The sequence below is a fragment of the Argiope bruennichi genome, chromosome 8 (genome assembly GCF_947563725.1).
Source record: "Argiope bruennichi chromosome 8, qqArgBrue1.1, whole genome shotgun sequence".
In the NCBI taxonomy this organism is placed as follows: Eukaryota; Metazoa; Arthropoda; class Arachnida; order Araneae; family Araneidae; genus Argiope; species Argiope bruennichi.
The window spans coordinates 57,569,508-57,593,394 of record NC_079158.1 but is presented as its reverse complement, the minus strand read 5'-3'; the positions used below and the strand labels follow the sequence as shown (position 1 = coordinate 57,593,394).

The 23,887-nt window shown below is 29.3% G+C and overlaps 1 protein-coding gene across 2 annotated transcripts in view; it reads left to right on the top strand.

Moving 5' to 3' along the window:
* The window catches only part of LOC129981025 (uncharacterized), a 90,877-nt gene that overhangs the window by 7,504 nt on the left and 59,486 nt on the right, over positions 1 to 23,887 (top strand). The window contains exon 1 of one of the 2 annotated variants that reach the window (XM_056091626.1): positions 8,959 to 9,266. The exons of the other annotated variant lie outside the window; for it this stretch is intronic. The gene's annotated coding sequence lies outside the window, so the exon portion shown is untranslated. Of the gene's footprint in view, positions 1 to 8,958; positions 9,267 to 23,887 lie in introns of those variants that run through there. 2 annotated transcript variants of the gene reach the window in all.

Below are 23,887 nucleotides of genomic sequence, written 5' to 3'. Positions count from 1 at the left end.
AAACAACAAAATTATATTGCTTCCTATAATTTTTGTTATTAATTAACAGTACGGGAAACAGAACTTCTGTCGGCAGGTTTTTTTATAGTAAAATAGTAAATAAAATCTTATCCTAGTGCTCATTTAAAATTATAAGCGAGATCTAATTGAATTGCAAACGCGGGATCGAACATGGGAAGAACATTTTTACCTCATACGCTTATTGAGAACAAACAAGGTAATAATTTTTACATGTTTATGGATATGATTTTATATCTATCTTCATTTGAACCATAACTTTGTCTCAGTTTTTCGTACACAGCTTCACGTAAAGAACTCATAAATCCTTGGTTTTCAATAGTTAACTATCAAGATTTTATTTGCTTAAGCAAAAAAAGAAGAAAAATCTAATATTATAACCTGCAGGAATATGCTCTCTCTCGCCTTTCTAAGATATTTAGACAATTTAGCACTTTTTCTTTGGTTCTTCTTTGAGAAGTCTGCATCCCTTCAACATAACTCTTGGGTACTAGAAGTAAATGAGGCAGCGAACCCTTCAACCTGGGCCTGTCAATCTACTGATACATTAACTTGTATATCTGGTAAACAGGCGTTTCAATAGGTAACTTTAAATATTAGACCACTGGGCTAATGAGATGGAACAAAAATAGCCTTTTTTTAGATTTTGGTTTGGTAAAAGTGGGGAAAAGCTGACTTTTAGGTTCAATTTTTTTTCTTTTTTTTAATTTTGGTTGAAATATTACATTATCTTGAGTTGCCGCAAAGTGCTTGAAATTTGCAAAAAAAGTTGAAAAAATGGAAATTTTTAAAAAGGGCTTTTGAAAATTTTTCTTAGATGTTAGTTTGGTAATAGTAGAGACAAGTTATCTTTTGAGTTTAAAAAGAATTTTTTAAAAATTCTGGTTGCAATACAACAATATCTTGAGGTTCTGCAAAGAGCTTAAAGTTTGTAAAAAAAAAAAAAAAAAAAAAAAAAACTGGAAAAATTATAAACTTTGGTGAAATATTTGATTTTTTTTTATTCATATAATGTTATAAAAGATGATTTTAAATACATATATTAGCATTACGATTGAAAAAAAATATTAATTACAAAGTATAATAATAAAAAAAAATATTCTTTATTTCAAAGTTTGCATTTCTTCTTCTGTATTCTTAATGATTACAAATATTACAGCTGCGAAATGTATGCTTCTACTTCTTTGCCGCATTAAACTGTTTATTTTGAATTAAATTTTGTCGTATTAACACGCGAGTCAATTTTTGCCCTGCGGTATCTTTCTGTTGAATTGAACCACAGACATTTTGAGCCGATTCGGCAACCAGTTTCAAAGCTCTTTCCACTTCTTGCATTTGACAAGTAAGCCGGGGAAAGTTGAAAACCGAGTCTCCTATACTATTTGGTTCAGCTTCAGATGCCTTTTGTATAAAGTCTTTGAGAGAGCCACTGTAAACATGTTTTAGCAAGGGGGATTCAGTTACGTCATTTTCTAGCCATGAGATCATGTCGATGTAATCCTTTGCTCGAAGTTCATCTTTGCAACTTTAAATTTCCTGAATCTGTCTTTTCTGTTATTGCATTTAAAACACGTCGTAAACCTAGTTCTCTTTGAATTTTACGTTCATCATTTAGCATGGACAAAAGGATATTTTCTGAAACAGCAAAGTACCCATTTCTTTGAATAATTTGGTCTATAACGTTCTTGAGATTGTTTGAGAGATAGCGTGAATATGAGATAAGGTTAAAGAGATATTTGCAACCATAAATACAAAAAAGTTTTAACTTCATATTAAACTACACAGGTACCTGATAGTTTTATCTCTTTTTGTATATTTGATGGATCTGATTGGTTTGCCTCTTTTTGTAAAGAACACTGTTATTCTTACCAGTAATCGTAGTAACGCACAAGTATTTTTTGTCCATTCTTGATTAAACTTAATTATTCTCTGTAGTTCTTTACTCTTTCTTGTTTCTTTCTTCCTCAAAGCGCATGTGGTAGCAATATCAATATTACCTATAACCATTTTCCTGTTAGAGCGTTGATCATTTAGAAACTTTTATTCCATAACTGGCACTTTTTTTTTTATACAAATCAGCAATATCAAATAAAAGCCTAGCTTCTTCTCTAAATTCTGTGAGTTTGGACTCAAACTTATATGAACATTTTCTGCTTTTAGACTTTAATAAATTCCTGCATTTAGCAAGATAAGTTTTTATCATTTGTGAAATTCTTTTGCTAGAAGCAACGGGAATAGAAGCTCTTGACCATATTTGTTCTATTATGGGAACTAAAGTGTCACATATTTCACTTACAGAAGAATCCGTCTCTGAAGCAATTTTGAGGTTATGTCTAATATAACAGTGGCACTAAATTCGTATATAGTGAGTTCAAATTCAAGCAAATCACTAAATTTCCCAAAAATAGAACACTTCGACATTTGTCTTGTCTTCACTCATTTAGACTGAGCCATTTTTACTCACAGCAAAGCACAAAAGCGCATATTCTAACAAATCAGTTAACACAATGGACGCCAACTCAACTGAACTCGGCAAAGCTCCTGATTTGAAACCATATATGTATTTGTCGCTGGACAATAACTCAACCGGACTCAATAACAACCGCTCCGCCGATGACTCAGTGCGATGCCAGTGCAATAGTAAAACTGTTTTTATATTTTTATTCATATGACAACGCCTATTTAAAGCTTTTTTATTTCATTATCGAAGCACGCAAAAATCCTCAAAAAGTTGCAAAAAGTGTGTTTCTATGAAACTTTCACGTCCTTGCGGCACCTCAAGACCTACTCCAATATTTTCATATCTATAATTTATTTTATCTACACCAAAAGGAAACTTTTCCGCACTATCACAAATTAAAAATGAAAAATTGATTTTTTCGTTCCACCCTACTGGGCAATCAATATGAGGTGTGCAACAGACGAATCTAGGGTAAATGCCGATATTGGATTTCCCGAGTGCATCTCAAAAATTGACATTTACACAAAGTTATTTTATGATAAGTAAAAGAAAGTAAAATAAAGTTACGAGATTTACATGATTTAAATTAGACAAAAATGATGCAGTCTTCCAGCCCTACCTGACTGCAATTCATTTTGTGCTCTAGTGGGCTCTAAAACATGATTATTTCATTCAGATAGCCACTTTTATTACGTCTTTGCGTAGTGATAGGCCTAGATATGCCTTCTTAAATAAAGTTTAAAAGAAATTTTCGCTTTGTGTGGAGGGAGAGATAGATTGGGCTCACCTAAGTTAAAGTTCATGCAGGAATTCCAGTGTACCAGTTCGCTGATGATCACAGCAAGCTAGCGATGACAGGTTTAGTTTAGTTTAGTTTAGTTATATTAACGTCCCGTTGTAAAGCAACACTAGGGCTATTTTAGGACGAACCGAGTAATTTTGAACCGCGGTCAGATGACGAGGACGACACCTGAGCTGGCACCCCCCCCCCCTCTCCACACCACACCAGCGGGAGGACGTTTGGCATGGCGGATTTAACGTGCAATAGACCCCTTTACGCGACATTTCTTCGGTGGAATCGGGTCTCGAACCTGACATCCTACGGCTCAAAAGCCGAGACCTTACCACCAGGCCACCGCAGCCTTCTAGCGATGACAGAGGGAAATAAAATAGAGACAATATTCCCAATTCCTGTGTAAAATATAAAATAGGCAAGATATTACTATATGATTGGCAAGAAACTTGGAATAAATAGGATTCAGAATCCGGGAAGAACGTAAGGAATATATTAAATTTATAATTCTTCTTTTTCTGAGCACGAATCATTTCCCTATTATCCAAATAAGGATTAGAAAACTAAATTCAATGGCACCTCTGTGGATCGATGATGTTGAGTTTTCTTTTAAGATATTCACTCAATAAAAAATTTCACCTTAGAGAACCATCAAATATCCACTGATCCATTTAGTTTAAAAATTTTTAAAAAAATCAGGTTATGTCTGTTGAAATTAAAATATTTTTTTTAATGTTTTGAGGACATGTGAAACCGACAAATTGAGGTTGTTTGTTTATTGGATTTGTTTTTATATGTATTTTGTTCTACTAGTTGGTTGTTAGAATTGCTTTGCATTGCAGTCTTTTGTAATTTTGCTAATAATGTTTTATAACCCTTTTGTAATTTTACTTATAATTTGTTATATTTTATTGAATTTTTTTCAGTGAAGGTGTGATATATATATATCACACCTTCAAATATATATATATATAAAATTAAAAAATCTATTCAGTGGTTCGTGCTAAGGAGCTTAGTTAATGTTCAGAGATGTTGTGTTTTTGAGGGGTTTTTTTTTTTCGGAAATGGACAGCAGGAGGACTAATGATCATTGGTGATATATCTAGAAACCAAAAAATAGATTTATGAAATAAAGTTTAAAGAAACAAAATTAATGGTTAAAATAGATTCTTTGATTTTTCCTAATTATTTCATAAGTATAAAGATTTCTGGTTCTATTTTTGTTTGTAGAATCTAATAAAATACATATTATATAGTTTTCCTTCATGAACAATATACTTTATTCCGGATTGCATTTGATTAAAATAAATTTTACCATTTGTGAGGAATATTAAAATATCATGATATTTGTTTGTTTTTTTAAGTTTGAAAATAATTTTTTTCAATACTACTGGCATTCCAATAAGGCTCAAAGTTGGAAACCTTATTTCATTGAGGATATGTCGTATATGAGAGCTTGATGCATACTGGATCTGATCTAAAAGTCACATGTTCCACCGTTGTTGTAATGTAAATATTTAGAGATGAAAAGGAAGGAGACTCAAACACAATCCCGACATCTGACTACAGTTGAAAAAGTAAGACAATTATCCCAAAATAAACACTGCATCGTTTCACAAAGTGGCGTTATTATATTAGAACATACATTTGAATCCTACTATGATATTTTTAGACTCGAAATGCTTTGTCTCTTGATGGTTTATCCTGAAAAACAACATCCTCCATGAGGAAATCCATGTATGATTCTGACAAGTCCTATATTTATACAGTAGGTACTTTGGAACTTTTTAATATCTTTTGAAAAATAGAATGAAATATTGGATGTATTCCAGACCTTTGGCGTCTTAGTTTGCTGTGTACATGTGTTTTGATAGGCTTGAATCTTTCTCTCGCCAAATAGGCAAACGTCAATACATATCTTGAAGAAATAAAAATTCCTTTACCTTCAAATAAAATAAATACTGCCTAGAAATAAATTGATAATCAAAATACCTAATAGAAATCTCTGAGAATTTACTTAAACTTTCTTTTTTTGCATAAAATAAAATTAATTAGAAGTCTATTGTCAATAATACTAGTGATATTTTTTTTAATTTCTCAATTTTTGGAAATCCTATATATATTAAGGAGGTGAAATTTTTATTATTAACCAGTAAAATAAGCAATTCATTCAATTAATTGTTCAACAATGTCCCTTTTCTCTCATATGTTCAGTTATGTTCTCATATGTTCAGTTATGGTATATAAACCAGTCAAAAGCTATTGATTATGCAGTTTTAGTGAACAGATAATTTCATCGTATAATTGATTCAAAGTTATAACTCTAGTGCTTACAGTTATTTCTATTATTTTATCGAAAATTATTTAAATCCTACTGTTTTTAATTTATTTCTCGATGTCTAATCTCTTGAATTTATTGAATCTTCTGTTCAATTACGAAATACCGGTTAAACAAAAACTATTGTTTATGCTGTTATTGAACATTCATTCTATAGTAAATTCAAAGCTGCAGTTTTGTTGCTTATAAATGTTTCTGTTACTTATGAATTAAATTAAGTTCATAAAATTATGATACTTGTACTTAAGTACTGATTTTTATTACTTATGATACTTAAATAATGATTCTGTAAACGTTTAAATAATTCAAATTAGTGATTCCATTAGCAATAAATATTTCTATTTTTGAATCGAAAAAAGTTTTATCCCTTGATGAAATGTTTGATCTTTTTATTCTGTTAATGTCTGGTCCCTTGGATTCATTGAATTGTGTATTCAATATAGGCCAATCGATTATGATGTTTTTTAATATACTAATATAATCAATGAAATTCCACTGCTTGTAATGATTATTTCATTGCTAAACATGCTTAGTTTGATCCTCTTTATTTAACTTTGCATTTTGGTAATATATTTTAGAATTATAACGTATACCTATAAATATAATCCATTTAATCTCACACTTATTTTTGATTAAGAAAGAAAAACTGCACTTTGAAATGGTGAATTTTTATAAAGAAAATTATGAATATCAATATATAGTCTTTTAAAATATAACCAATCTTCGGAAATTGTCATCTTTACGTTAGCTTGATACTGCTTAGTTAAAAAATTGTGCGAGAAAAACTGAGAGGTCTAGAGTGTAAAAATTTTTCAAAATCTTTTTTTTTTTTGATGATTACAATATTTTTAGTAATAGATAACAACAGTAACAGACGACGGCAAATTGGTAATAAACAACCGTAATAGCACTAGGGGCTCAGAGAAAACTCGCAGGAAAAAGACTTTATTCAACTATTCACTCTCCTAAACCGTCTGCTTCTGTCAACTTTTGGCGTATTACTGACTTCACTTCTATTTCTCAGACAGAATACAGAAGTTTCAAGAAGGATCACTGTGAAGGATGTATTGCGAAGTATTCTTTCCATGCTGGAATCTTCCAATTTGTCATCAAAGTCACCAAATCCATCGCCAAAACTGGGTATCATTGACTCGGCATTATTTCAATATCCCTTATAGCTATCTGTAAAACTATCTTCCTTATCAAGAAACTTATTGCGATAAGAAGCAGTATTACGAATTCATAATAGTATGATGTGGACATAATATAATGATAAATAATGGCATTAGTTAACTCATTATAGTATAATTAACATTTGTTGATTTTTAACAATAAAGTTTTATTCCTACGCATGAAATTTGGATGGAAAACCATGTTGCAGATTTCAGCGTTATGTTTTATAGTTTTTCTCCGAAACAGCTAGTCACCACACAGTCGTAAATTTTAGTGGGAGTAATCCCCACTAAACCTTCAGAATAAGAATGTGAACCTTGAATATGACAATGAATACATGTGGGTGTGATGGGTTTTAATGCATCAGTCCACTTGAATTAGCTTAATCTTTTTATTCTTGATTAACAAATGATGATTCTGATGAATTTTACAAATGAGAATTCAATGATGAAGGAATTTATATTACATGAAGATGGACAGTTGATGTTGTTTAAAGGATCTTTCCCACCTGCGCGTGGTTCACTGGCATTTTCAGGGGAATCCTTCAACGCAAGAATTCCAGTTTCGGCCCTTTCTCAGAGTATCACGGCTTCTCGGTTTCCGGTCGCACCCTTCTCGGCGGACGTCCGTTCTCTCCCCTCGTCTAGTGAACTCTGAACTCTGCCCTCCGACTGCTGGCTATCACCGGATGAACTCAGAGTGCCCTCTCGTGGAGTTAATTTACCACATACATTATATGATATTACCGAACAGTAGAGATCTTTGGTGTGAATATAGAGTTTTTAATGAATCTGTCGCTAAAAAATGAATTTTGGACACATTTTTTCAGATCGATTGAACTCAAAATTTGGCATAGAAGTACAATTCTAGTCGCATTAGTCAATAGTCAAGATCGCATACCGAATTTCATTGATTTAAGTCATTGCATTTATGAATTATTGCATTTATATGCTTGCAAAAGTACCAATCGACAGACGATCAACCTTTGGCATATTTGGATTCAAAATTTGATTAGAGGTTACATTTTATATGCTAAAGATGTGTATCCAATTTTATATATCTAGATCTTTACATTTCGTAGTGATTGAGTTTACTTGTACTCGAATAGGCAGAGAGAAGATTTTTCCTGAATAGATTTCGTTCCAAATTTTATAGATATTTATAAATTTGGATTTAAGTCCATATATAAAATTTCATCCATCGAGCTTAAAGTGTTTTTGAATCATCATGTTCAGACAGGCTGCGACAAGCAAATAGACAAATATTATGCCAAAAATATGTTGTTGTTTTTTTGGACACATGGAGATCTGGAACTTGAAAATTTGTCGAAATCTATATTGCTGAAGTTTTGTTTTACGATAGCATTATTTGCTCTATAAACTTTGTATATGCGAAAGTTTTAAAAAAAATCTGAATTAATTAGTTGCGTCACCCATATCAACAGAATCACCATTTTTTAAAGTTTAATATCAGATATGAAATAAAGAATAAAATTTCAGATTTCGCTTTAAAATAATAGTTCGTCTTTAGCCAATCGGAAACTTTGATGTTAATTCAACTAAACTATTTTGTCTTAATACATTTGGTAATTTGATATTAATAATTTTTAAAAGAAAGTGGTAATCTAAAAATATGATATAAAAGAATTTTAATATCCTGTATATAAACATAAAACAGCATATTCATTTATACAAAATGGCCCTTCTTCAAATCTTGAACCTTCTTTTAATCGGCATACAATTTAGTCTGGCAATCCGATCCTTTCTAGATATCAAAACAACTGTACCCTTCCATCTTAATCCGTTTGACACTTAGCCTGACACTCGCACGCTAGCAAAAAAAAAAGGAACATCCAGAGGAAGGTAAAACTCAACTTGCCCAAAACTTAATATGTTGCAACCTTGAACAGATCTCAAAAAACTTCCACTTCAAAGCTAAATGTCCCAAAACCGCTCAACATAAATTATCTCAAGGTGCATCACCTGAGCTTCTTTCACAAATCGAGTTGTTTTTAGATGTTCTTTTAATGCCCACCGCCATTTTTTTTTTTTTCTATCTCATCCTCCGCCCCTCTTTCTTCTTCCTCGTTCGTGTCTGATGTTCCAAACTGTTCCACCAGAATTTGGATTCGTTCCCTAAGCGGATTGCGGTCCAGGCTAAAAATATGGTGTCGCAGCAGAAGGTATGGTTCCAGCAGCGGGGAAAAGACTGTTCCGATTTGTCCCAGCGACGTTTAATGCTGGAGTAGACTTCAACACGACTTGCTGGATTAAGAGTTTGATACTTTGATGAGTGCCTTAATTGTTCCGAAGAAGCGACCTCGCGGATAGTGGGATTGGATTATTTACAGCCTCAGGTGTTTTCTTCAATGAACTAGAATGTGTGTGTTGCTGGGAAAGACCCAGAAAGCGACTGGATTTTAATTAATTGGTGGGATGGATTACTAATTGTTTCTAGATGATTTTGGTGCTCGCTGAAAAGTAGTAAGTCGAAAATAATATTTCATTTCAGACCAGTGTTTACGTTTTCAATCTTATCAGTTATCAGTTTTTCTGTTATCAAAAGAATATTGTATTTCAATTTGATATAGGAAATAGAGATAAAAGAATGTATGATAACTTTTTTAAAAAGATGTTTAAGGTTTTATTATTTATTATTATTTTATCATTAGAAAGGTTAGAGGCAGGAAATATTATGGGGAGATGTTATTTGTATATATTTGAGCATATAGTTGTAATAGCATATCACTTTATAGCACAGTATATCACTTCACAATATATATATCTTATTAGCATATCTAACATCTGCATTTAATAATGAATAAAAAGTAAATTTTGTAAGCAATAATTTATTTATAATATTATCATTGATATGTTAATAATGTGATAATTTACTTTTTATCACATTACTAATGATATGTGATGTTAGTGGTTTAATTTAAAGTTTATAAGTGTAATTATTTTTCACTTTTAATATCTTCAACGTTGATGATTACCAGTGATGGAACACAAAATTCTTTTGATCTATTTGGAACCAAACTGCATGTCAATATTATTTTATATATAAGTATACTTAAAACATTTCCAAATATTTTTAACAATATATGTATTATTTATATAATATATTTATTGTATACATTTGAGGCGATATATATTTAGACAAAATATCATCAGTTCAAATACAATTGCATACAAATGGGCGAAAAGATTTGCATACAATTGGGATAATTTAATTAGAAGAAGCATGTTAGTTTCCACATAAGCATATCAATTCAATCCTTTTTATTTTTTCATTTCTTTCAACTATAATAAATTTTTGAAAAGTTTAAAACATATTCCAATCTCTAGCTTTAAACATTACATTATGACAATTTTTCATATTTTATACGTCTGCTTTTATTTAAATTTTAAACATTGCTCTTAATTATAACATGCGCAACAAAAACGCTGCATTAAATGCCTCGCATGTCGCATAAATCCAGTAACTAAAATAATGAAAAATATAATTGTAGAATATATTTAAAAATTTAATAAATTTTTCAAAATGTTTTGTTTTTTAAAAATAAATAAAGGAGAAATGTATCGGGTAAATAAGAAAAACATATTCAATAGAATAAGAGAAAATTATGTATTATTTTAACTAGAGAGAAATTTGTTCTAAAATAAAGCTGATATCATCAAAAAACCATTTTTTTTTTAAATTTTAAATTGGTCTGAAGTTACTGAGGAAAAATGTATTTATAAATTTTTAATAGATAAGCATAATTAAAAATTTTTAAAGTCCTCTTTTAATTAAAATCTACAAACCAAAACGAAATTGCATGCAAATTTTACAACTCCAGACCCAATGCCATGCCCTATATAACGTTCATAATATTTTTCGTTCCATCTTGTATCGCATTTCTAATGTCGAATGACACAATTTACTAATGGTATGTTAACTTATAAATATTAGAAAGTTATATTTTGTAAGGATAATATGTTTAGAATATTGTTTAGTAACAAGATTTGTAAAGAAAATATGTTTAGAATATTGTTTAGTAACAAGATTTGTAAAGAAAATATATTTAGAATATTGTGTAGTAATAAGATTTGTAAAGAAAATATGTTTAGAATATTGTTTAGTAACAAGATTTGTAAAGAAAATATGTTTAGAATATTGTTTAGTAACAAGATTTGTAAAGAAAATATGTTTAGAATATTGTTTAGTAACAAGATTTGTAAAGAAAATATGTTTAGAATATTGTTTAGTAACAAGATTTGTAAAGAAAATATATTTAGAATATTGTTTAGTAACAAGATTTGTAAAGAAAATATATTTAGAATATTGTTTAGTAACAAGATTTGTAAAGAAAATATATTTAGAATATTGTAAAAGTCATTTTGTACTCGATTTAATATTAATCCTTTGCACTCGGGTGCTTCCTCTCACTCACTATTCAAGACTGTGCATCATTTTGACGTTTTATTTTTTTTTAATTTTGATTTTTAAAAAATATTTAAAGAATGGTAAAATGATGGGGGATTAATCTTTTGGTAAAATTCAACTTAAAACTATAATAATATTTTTTTTTTTCATAGCAATAAGCAAGTCCTTGTTTTAGCTAAATAATTTTGCCTCGGATTACTTTTCCGAGTACAAAAGGTTAAGTGGTGATATTTTTAAGGATGTCGGTATAATTTTTCCGATTAAATTCTACAGTTTGATTCGAATTGTATATATTATGATCAACTTTCTAAATATTAATTGATTGAATGTTACTTATTTCATAGAATATTGTTTTTTGAGATACGAATTTTATAGCATAATAACTAATAAATAATAAACAAAATTTCCAATCCAATTTTTATTTAATCACTACTATTAAAAATTAAAACTTGCATTAAAAATAATATTTTGTATGTTAACGTTTATAAGTACGAATACTTTTAGTAAATTGGAATAAGCGTGATACGATATGCATAATGGGAAAAATCGATCGAAACATTCGCAGATGATTAGATCTGTAACTACCTAATTTTGCTTGTAGTTGATTCTTGTGCAGTAGGCGCTCATAAAAAAAAAAGTTTTGAAGAACTTTTTGCTCGATTTTAAATTAAAGATTAGGCAGTATAATAATATTTAACCTTAATAGTTTCAGAGGATATAATTACATAAAACTAGCTTTTGCATCTCTTTGAAATTCAAAAAGTTAACTTTTATGTGAGGCCTATGCTTCTTTTTTCTAATAATTAAAACTTTTAATATTTTATGTACATATTTTAATGTTTATTGTTTTAATTATTGTTTTTAAATTCACGCGCCTTGCAACCATTTCCAAAATTACATCTTTTTGGATGCACTCGACCATTTCTATAAAATTAAGACCAAATTTAAAAAATAAAGATACGCGATTCAACTCTGAAATATTATCAAAAAGTTAGCTTTTATGTGAGGCCTATGCTTCTTTTTTCTAATAATTAAAACTTTTAATATTTTATGTAGATATTTTAATGTTTATTGTTTTAATTATTTTTTTAAAATTCACGCGCCTTGCAACCATTTCCAAAATTACATCTTTTTGGATGCACTCGACCATTTCTATAAAATTAAGACCAAATTTAAAAAATAAAGATACGCGATTCAACTCTGAAATATTATCATGCTGAGAATTTTTGAACTAGAATGTAGAACAGTCTTTACTTTAAAAGTTAAGTTTAAATTATTCAAAGGTTCAAATTATGAAAATTATTTTGTTGATTAAACACATTTATAGACATTAAATGTAGTAGAAAAATTGCAATTATTTGTAGCATCAATAAAGCAATCATATGCTTAAATTCCAAGAATCATCCAAAATACTGTATAAGGATTAAAAAAAAAAGGTGCATATCACGTAAAATAAAATTAGACCACACATTTTAAAATTACAAATGTAATTTAAGATGATAACTTGGTAAATTAAATCATATGAATGTTGAAGATGAATTTCTCAAATTTAAAAGACACTGCTTTAATGACATAGATGCAATACAACTTTAAAGAAATTTTAATATAATTTTCGCATTTGCCCTTTGTTTATGCTATTTATCCCCAGCAACAGACAATTCGTCTTCCGTCTCACTTGCTATTTATTATATACTAGCCTAAAAATAATTTAAATCACTGAAAACAGGTTAAAAAAAACTAAAAAAACGATGTACTTAAAACTATAAGCATATACAAAAAATATATAACTAACATAAATACGATTTACTTACAAAAGCATGCAACTAACCTAAAAATAATTTAAATCATCCGTTGATAGTGGTTGTTATGACAACAATCAGAACAATGCGCATGCGGGAATTTTCTTCGCCAGTTGGGTAACGGAAATGCGTGAATTTTTCTACGCCCGTTGGGGTAACGCTATGCAGATTATACATTTTTAATTTCCTTTATTCTGTGTTATTTTAATTCAAAAGTACTTCAGAATGAATCTGAAACATGGATTAATTAACAATGTTTAATTTTAAATGCATCAAACATTAAGAAAATAAACAGAATCGTTTGAAATAATCCGCCGAAAAATGTTAACCCTAGCCTCATTACTGTTGGGAGAAAAAAAAAGCTGAAGTCTTACTCATTTGGCGGTGGGGAAAATGGAAGATTTTTTTGGCGGGAAAATTAGTTTTTAATTAATAATTAAAATTCTAATTAAAAATTCAAAAAAAGGGACCCCAGGTGCACATTCCCGACCTCTAAGGTATACATGTACCAAATTTGGTAGCTGTATGTCAAATGACCTGGCCTGTAGAGCGCCAATACACACACACACACACACACACACACACACATTGAGCTTTATTATAAGTATAGATAATAATTACAAGCAGTTTTGTGAAAAGAGTAGAGTTACGTTGTGACTGATACTAAAGTCTAATTCAGAAATATATTGATATCGAATTCAAAATGAATGTATAATCACTTAGCTCTTAATAATAAAGGAGACTGTAAAAGTGTGTGTGTGTGTGTGTGTGTGTGTGTGTGTGTTAGCTTACTACAAACACTACCAAATTTGGCATAGATAATCCTAGAAACATAGGATTTTTCAAAAAAAATTTCAAAACTTTTATTGGAATTTTAATAAGCTAAACATTAAATGGAAATTTTGACATTTTTTCCTACAATAATTTTCGAAAATATTATATTATAAATTTCTATTGAATTTTACACCATGTGATGATTCAAAACAATTATGTTTTCAATTATATTAATTTAGTTGCCATACAATTTTTTTTGTTTATTTTTTATTATTTTTTAAAATATTTTTTTATATTTATTTCTCAACGATATATTTTATTGTTGTAACAAAAATCAAATCATTTTTCATTATTAATCAAATATTGCATCCTGGATTTTCTTACTATTGTTAAGGATGAAGGTTTAAAGATTTTGCTTATTAGTCATTTTTAATGGGTTTCTATCAGATGTATTTCTTAACAAAATTTTAGATTTTTTTTTTTTCGTTTCTATATAGATATATTACAACTAAGGTTTAACTTCAGAAATAACAATGAAAAAAACTTTTAAAGTTAGTTCATTATAAGCATCGTTAACTTTACTTCCAATTCAAATGGACGCTTAAAATTATTAGCTGGAAAAAACCTTCTTTTTGTAGAACACTGATTATTTTATTAAATCTAGAAATTTTTATTGAATAATCTTCTGAAATATTATATAAACTATGAAACGTTACTCTGTAGCATACAAAATTTAATACTGAAATGTTCTACTTTCTGTCCTTATATTTTTACTAATCTGAAAGAAAGTTAGTGTTATAGTTGAAATTTAATCACTTCTGCTTCACATTAAAAGTCAGATAACAGGAAATTATAGAGATACTAAGGCCCATAAAAAAGAATGATGTAAATATATAAAATTTCGCTGAGGAAGCCATTAAGAAAAAGTTAAGTGAAATATTTAATTAAAAATCTTAGCAATCATTAACCCCAGCCAACCAAATGGTCGCTAAAGGCGGATAGTCAAGGAATAATTCTTTACCAATGCATTTAATTTGTCTTTTAATGAAATTTTTTGAGAATACATTTTAACAAAGAAATACCAATACTTGTCTATGATTTTAAAAAGTAGAAGCAGACTTCACATATTAAAATGCTTTACTGTTTATTTAATGTTTTAAGTTGCTTCAAAAATTAAAGCAACAATTCAAATTTGAGTTTTTTTACTAAAACAGCATACTTTCGAAGAATTTCTAAACGATGTTAATTGTGCGTAAATATGTATATTTTAGAAGATGTTTCATTTGGAAATGCAACTTCTCGACAATCCTAAGATAGATTTTGCTAGCCGTTGCTTAATTCTTCATTGCAAGAACGACAGTTTTATGTCGCTCGACTGACAAGAACACTTAAAATGCCAACCAACGATTTACGCAATATATCGTCAACATATTTCTTGTCAAGAGCCTACAAATTTCTTTGAAAGTTATATAGTGAGTGCTGAATTGGTTTTAAGATGTGCTGGTTCAACTGAACTCGACTCGTATTAATCCTTAAATATGATTCAGATATCTTGGTGAAGTTAGATATTTTGTGGAAATAGGCAGAGCATGAAGATCCCATTTTAATAAGCAGTTTAAATTAATTTTTCATTTCAATATATTTTTAATAATTGACATGTTAATAATTTAAGGTTAATTTTTTTTTATTTTAATAACTTTGTAAAAATATGTTATTTATTTCTTTATTAGCATTTATGATTGAATAGCAACCACATTAATACACAATTATATTTAAAAAAATTGATATTTATAAATACTGCTATAATTAAAGGAATATAATGAATCAGGTAGGAACTTGCCGAATTATATTTGATTTAATGTTAATATTTTCTAATATATATATTTTCCTAATTTATATTATATCTATATTTATTATATTTTTCCAATATATTATTATATTTATGCATTTATTTATTAAAATACACATATATTTGTTTTTTATAAATTTATTTGATATTTAGTTAATATTTTTAATTAATTTGCTTGTGCCGCCCTCCCCTACGAATCCAGCGTTCTAAGGGAACTGCGTAGTCTGCGTAGAATTTTTCTACATTGTCACCTAAATAATAGGTTACCTATGTGTTTATAAAAATCAAACTACTAAACTAAAAAACTCACGATTTCGTGATGTAATTATTAGCCAATGCAAATTTATTTAAAAAGAACTAGTCTCTCCTTCAATATTTACACAATATAGCACGTTTCTTGTATAAATATTACTTATTACTTGTTACGTAATCAAAATATCACTTTTGTGTTTTATCTTTGCAAAAAATGATAGAGAACCGTATTTTACATTTTGATCTTTCGCCGTAATTCGATTAAATCATGAATTAGATACAGATGTATAGTTTTTGGAGTAAAGATTGTCTAACAAAAGGAATTTTTTGCTTTGTTGTGTAGAATAGACAAATTGACGGACTTGGATATAGCCTAAAATTCGGTATATATATTTAAAATTCTAATAACAAAGCTATATATTAAATGACATGAAATTAATTTCTTAATTTATTATCTTATTCCTATTCACCTGCCCAAACTGATGAATTGATTTATTATAGATGAATTTTGTCAAGCTTCGATACAGATTTTTAATTTTTGTGCTAACTCCAAATTCAAAATTTCGCTAGGATATTTGTTTCGGTTTTTGTTATCGTCTTCACATTTACATATAATTTATATGAAAAAAACTTACTTATAGGGATCAGGAAATTCTAAATCGTCGAGATTCATTCAAACCCCAGATGTTGAATTTTTGATAGTTACAAAACTTCCTCATTCTGCGCTTTCGATACAAAATGATTATATGTAGGAAATGAAGAAAAAGTTATAAAAAATTTGTAAATCACATAACGAATATGTTCAGAGTACTTGCCGCACATCTTCCTCGTTTTTCAGTATATTCTCTGCCAAATATCTGATCATATGATATATAAGAGTTGCAGGCTATTCGATGATGCGCAGTAGTTATCTGCTGATAAGTCAACCATCTAACTCTTCGACCCGCCCTAAGGCACACGGATTTAAACCATAGAACTGAATGACCGGACCGCCGCAACAGCAATTGGCGGGAACTGTGGTTGAGTCCTAAGGGTCGTCACCGGCCACGGTACAACCCTCCCCGAAGGAAGTACGTCCCGTCATCGATGGGAGGAGCCAGATCCCCCACCTATTAGTGTACCCTCCAGGGTGCCGAGATCCAACCACCATGCCGGAAGCATCTCATCCTCATTTCGAGGTGCCCCCCCCCCCGAGGGTTGTTATCTGCTGATAAAGCTAGTAATTTTCAAGACATAGTTACATAATGAAACCGATACTGTATAATTCAATACATTCTTCTTTTTCATACGAAAGCGAGTGCAAATTTAGTTGGTTATATTTAAATGCTTTTTTAGGGTAATTGCATGGCTATTTTCATCAGATTATATTAAACTGTGATCGGATGGCGAGAATAATATTTGAGGCAATACTCTCTCTCTCCAAACTTCATTAACAGATTAGGGGAAGGGCTTAGATTCCGATGGCTTTAACATGCACTGTATTATCATCGAAAAGCCGTTCTTTTTTTTTTTTTTTTTTTTTTTTTTCCTATCTAACAGTTATCTATCTTTTCAAGACAAAAACTTTCAAGGTCGATATAGTTTTTACTCAAAATATTTTTTTTTTATTATCAATTAGAAGCTTTACATTTTAATAATTTTTTGTTTCTTTAACCTGTTGAGAAAATACCATGATCGAACATTCCCGAATTAATAATTAATAATGTCTTGAATAATTGACAGACTTGTGAAATCAATAATTCAGAAATTCAAATTGCTGTAGACACTAATGAGGCGCTTCAAAATACAATTTTCCAATACAATTACTGTGGATAAAATTGGAAAAAATTTGAAGCAATAGGTTTATTGCAACAAATGATATTGGGATATTAAAAATAAAATCGCTGATGTATAAAGTGGTGCAACAAAATTTAAATTAATTGTTGCAATTTAAAACTGATAAGAAATCAGATTTTATGTATAAATGTAGTTATTTTTAATTTTAATTTGTGTTATTATTATTAATTTTATAGAAGTACACTGCATTCAAAACTTTTCTGAAATTATTTATTCTGGGTCAAACCGAGTAATCTGCTGTTATCGAACTAATGTTATTGATACTGTGCAAAAACATAATAAGTCGAATAAAAAAACATATTAGTCATATTATATTTAGTCTTTTTGTGAATATTTAAAGTTGGGAAAAGCATATTAAAATGTTAAAGCTCTACAAGGGTTTATTAATTTTTGTGTCTTTGTAGATATTAAATGTATCTCTTTCAGATTTATGTTTTTATTGATGCAAATATTTTTTACCTGAGACTTTTTCTCTTCAATATAGAGTCTTGATATTTTTGTAGATAATTTCATGTATATGTATTATAAGAATTAGTATGAATATAAGTTTTAGAGTTTTAATTATTCTTTTTAAATGTCAGATGATATTTTTATAATTTTCTGGTTTTTACTGGAAAAATAATTAAAATATTGCATAGAGTCAGATCTTCAAATTCATAAATTTTGCCAATGTTTACCAACAAATAAAAATCAGTTTAAATGCTTTTTTAAAATGTTAAAAAAAAATCGATATTTTACACGAGTTATTCTTATAAGAGTTTAAATTTCAGTTTTCTTGCTTAATATTTAGATGATGGTAAGTTAGTATGCGTTGTTCAAAGAAAATGATCCCTAAGGTCCAATTCCATGGCTTTCCTCCGAGCAAATGACAAATTCCATTTTCCCTTAAAACCCTCTAGAAAAAAGGACTTATCTCCAGTATAAGGTCGCGTTGGCCTGGTAGTAAAATCTCGGCTTCGGAATCGGAGGATTCCAGGTTCGAAACCCGATTCCACCAAAGAACGGTCGTGTAGGCAGGCCTGGGGCACATTAAATCCGTCCGGACCAAACGCCCTCCCGCTGTTGTGGTGTGGACAGGGAGGGATGACAGCTTAGGTGTCGTCCTCGTCCTCTGACTGCGGTTAAAAATTACGAGGTCCGTTCCAAAATACCCCTAGTGTTGCTTTAAAACGGGACTTTAATATAACTAAACTAAACTCCCCAATATACTGGAATAAGGAGGGGAACATGTCTAAGTTTCTTCACCGATTCTTTTCTTTATCGTTTGTGTAGGCAATAAACTAGAATTTCAACGGGCTTAATTTGCGAGGAAACCTTTGCAGACAATTTCTAAAATAAAAGCGTTTGAAAATTGTAGACGTATTTTTATAAATTCTAAACGTTTTACCTTCCTTATTTATTGAGACTCCACTTTATAGCTCAATATTTCTGAATCGGAAGGCGCCCTTTGCAACTACTTTGTCACTCTCTGCGCAATTTGAAGAAGTGTGCTTGTTACAAAAATGTGTCATACTTCTACATATTATTAATATTATCAAACTTACAATTATTTGAAATTATCAATTTACAATTTTATTATCGTTTTCCTAAAAAAATTGCTGTTTTCATATTCTGAATTTATTTGCATTAAACTGATTATTTGAAATATTATAGAGATTTATCGTTGAATTTTGACATTATACTATAGCAAAGGTTAATAGAGAATTAGGAATAGTATTTCATTATCTTTTATAAGATTATTGAACATGTAAATTAGCATTTCCATTTTTTTGTATAATTTAATTGGCATCACAGGTTTTTCTATTTATCTGTAAAGTATCACCTAACAAGTACTGCGCAAAGTAGAATAATGCTGATCATAGAAATATGAGAAATTGTTAATTATCGTACACTCTTATTGCAGTTATTTACACAATTTTTTAAACCCAGATTTTTTTATGTTTGCAAATGTTATGTTAGTAAAATTTTTGATAGTTTTTTCATTCGCTGAACTGTGCACTGAAGTTTTGAAATTATGAAAAAATTTCCTTTCCTGGGAATGTTGTTTAAAAGAAAATTTCTAAAAAGAATATTTCTAAAATTTAATCATCATTTAATCGTATAAGGTAACACAAGTACCTTTTATCAAAAAAAAATTTTACCTACACAGTAATATTAAAAGTTATAAGACATTTTTTGAGAATTGTATTATCAAATTGATTTTTTGACAATAAAAAGTTCAAGCAATTAAAATTTCCAAAATAACTAAAAGTTAAAACATACTCTCTTTACACCAATTACAGTTCCCCAACCGTGTCATTTCTTAACTTTGTAAACCGTTTTTTCCACATGAGGGATATGTTTCTTTATTTCAAAACAAGAGGAAGGTCTTCGTCAACATTTGAAGATCGAAAAATTATTTTAAATTTGCCATTTAAACTTTAAGCATACTTTTAGTGTTTTATAATTATCCAAAAAGAGTCTAAAAATTGTGATGAGATTATCTTAAAAATTGTAAAAATTTTTTTTTAATATTACCATTTTCATTTCAATACAATTTTCCTTCTCTAATTTCAATCGTTTTTTAAAATTTAATTTGATGCAGAACCTGTTGGCCTGCTTTTATTACTATGATTACATTTAAATTTATTTATTTTATAAATCAACCCGTTCAATTGCTTGCTTTTCTCATAGTAAAAATATTATAAAAAATTACTTTCATCGGGCATTAACTCCTAAATAAGGATTTTCTATTTTTCTCTCATTTCCTAATATTGCAGTTGAAAGAATACATATGGTGCAGATGATAATGTAGCTAGAAAATTTATTTCTCCAACGAATTGATTTTGTTAAAGATTCATAAGTAAAGATTTCTATAACTAAATAATGTTTCTTTGGATTTAAAAAAAAGTATGAATCTGTGTCGCTTTATGAACCGATATAAACTTTTTATAGTAATAGCTGAAACACATATTTCTGGAAATAAACACTTTTATATCTTCAGAAAAAAATAATTGATGAAAAAAATTATATTGTATGAAATTTGCTTCTATATGAAACAAATTTCATATAACAACAGTTTAATGCATTTTCTATTTATTAACATTGTACAAAATGGTAGTAGTGAAAGATAATAGAGTACGTGATATTAACAATAAATCAAGCAATAAATAATCTAATTTAATAAAAATTACATTAATTATTTTAATTAATATATTATTAAATTATTTTATATTGATATTTCTATCATTTAAATAACTATTAGTAAATCAAATAATAAAAAAAAGGGTCCATGCGCACAAAAGATAATTCAGTAAAGAATTATTAGAATAAGACTACAGTATGTAAGTTTCGAATTCTTTTATTCTTTTATAATTTTTTTAGTTCAATTTTTTGTTATAGCTCTTCAAATACGATAGATAAAATGTCTTTGAAAAATCTTTCTTAAAAAAATATTAAATATCAAATAATTTTTCAATGTTTCCAATCTTGACAAAGATAATTCTGAAGATGCGACAACAATCAGTTATGCTAATATAATTATCACAATAATAATAAAATTTCGATATACAGTAGATGCCACTCATTGTGATTGTAGTTAATATTAGCATACGCGTTGCATTATCAAAATCCTCTGATCCCGAACTGATATATTCAAATGTATTCAAAAATATTCATATAAAGCGATCACTATATCATTTAATTTAGGAATTTTGAAGTACAGAATTGACCGATCTTTCATTTTCAACAAGCTATAACTATTGTCATTCTTGAAATTTCTAGTTCCCTTTGTAAACAAATATCTGGGAGTTATCTTCTCTGTGATTACATTCATATCTCCCCCGAGTTCACTTCCTTTGTCTGAATTAGAGTAATCTAGATTGATTTAAGCTTGTAGCTAAGCTGGCAAATGTGACTGCTGAAATAACCATAATTCAATGTCATCTGTTGATTTATTAAAATAGAAAATATAGATAAGAGGTTTTAAAGAAAAATTTAATTTTTTAAAGGTATAAATGTGTAACCGAAATTGAGTCAACATAAATGCTTCGGCGTAGATGAAAACTTCACAGCCTCTTTTTAAAATTTTGAATTTGCTGAAAGTAAAATCAAATAATAAACGTTGAGAATTCCAATGGAAACAAACAAAAAAAATACTCTAAAGGACGCCAAAATGAGTCAAGCTCTTGATATTTTGGAAGCTTTGTGGTATGTATCAGAAAATTTAAAAAAATACAAGTACAAACAATATACAAGTGAATCTTTAAGGAATAATTGTCAATAAACATAATTAATACATAGTTTTGATGCTATTTTTTACATAAGTTTATAGATAGCTCTTGGGTAAGTATATTCTCCTAGATATGATATAAATACAGTTCATTTTACTCATTTCGGTTAGTATTATCAATCGTTTAAATTCTCAAATCCCTAAACGATCCTATGAAGTGGCGTCTAGGGTAATTCCAAAAAATTGTTTTTGAATAAATTTTCTAATATTGTGATCATATAAAAAAATGTGTCATCAAATATTTAAATACCAGCAGTATCATCTTTCAAAGTCGTATTTAAATCCATATAATATTTGAGAAGATTGTCTTCAGTCAGTTCACGAATAATATCCGAATTATATGACTAAAAGGGATACATTTCATTTCTTAATACATTTCAATTACGTGATATTTAAAAAGAAATAGTACCAATAAAAAGAAATAGTGGCATTTTTTATTATAAGTGGAACTATGCTGCCTGTTTATTCACCAAACTTTTATTGGGGGTGGGAAAGGGATGACTGTGAAATGTAGGCAAATAGCGCCATAATATTTTAATTATATAAATATTTAAATTAAAACAGAAATGGGATAGGAAACGAAAGCTGTTACTTTTAATTGGCCAATAATGCGGGTTTTGTGCGTTCGCACCGTGAACAGACCCCCCCCCTCCGCCTCTCCTTAAGCCACCCATGGTTCTAGACACCTTTAACTATAATACAAAAATCCCACTTATTTGCAGTTACATCACTTCTTGGATCTCTTTTAAGAAGTAAATGGGTTATGGTCAAAAAATCTCTCTCGTCTTCGAGCAAAACTTATGTTTTTGCCAAGAATTGTACCCTCCAAGTAGCAATAGGATGAATCATCTCCCATTGTTGTAAGTGTACCCCTCCCAAACTTACTCTAGTTTACTTCATCCCCTGTTTGGATCTCTCAGAGCATTCACGTAGGGAAAAAAAGTTATTTTTTTATTACGAGGTTACATGACTTTTTTTTTTTTTTTTTTTTTGCTCAGACTTCTTTTTTTACAACTGCCACGCAATTAGTCTTCGAGACGTGAAAAAAGAAGCTCTGGTTTAACATGTACGTCTGAGTCTGAAAACGATACTTCGTTTGAGACGTGAAAAACAAGAAAAAATTGTTGTAGAGCAACAATTAACGAATGTTGAGAGTATTTTAGTGCGCGCGATCCGAAGATCAAGGTTCCTGGTATCCACTGGCAGTTCAAAATAGAACTGTTTGGCAGGTCAGACACTCCTACCTTTACTGAGATAGGTTGCGTAACACGGATTCATTCAAAAGTTTATTTCGATTGCGTGATAAAAGATTCTACGTTAGCGTTTTGTCACTAACTCTCAGCTGGATCTGTTTATAATAGTTTGTTGTGAGAAAACATATTTTACGCAACAAGTTTGTCATTTATTGTGATTATTTTCTGAATGGTTAATTTTATTACGTGATAGAATAATTTTCATTAAAATGTCATTGATTTTTATTCGGATTTGTTTTTATTATTTTCTTTTTGCTTGTATGTTTTTTTCACGATGTTCATTTTCTTGCATCAGGAAACATCGGGTGGCATTTTTTGCTAATTCTTACAGTCAGTCACTGGTGTGTACTAAAATACTTTGTACTAAAATCTTTCATTGGTCGTCACTGGGTTTGACTTTTGTTATAGCATTTTCGTTGCTAGAATTGTTTTTCAGATGTTTATTCTCTTGCGCCATGAAACTTTGTGTGGCTTTTTTTTTTATTCTTACAGTGATTGGTTTGTGAAACATTTATTTTTGTTATGTGATGACATACTTAGTATTAAAATTTTTCATTGGTCGTTACAGAGATTGGCTTTTTTTTATAATATTTCCTTTTCTATAATTCTTTTTCAGATGTTTATTCTCTGGTGCCAGGAAACA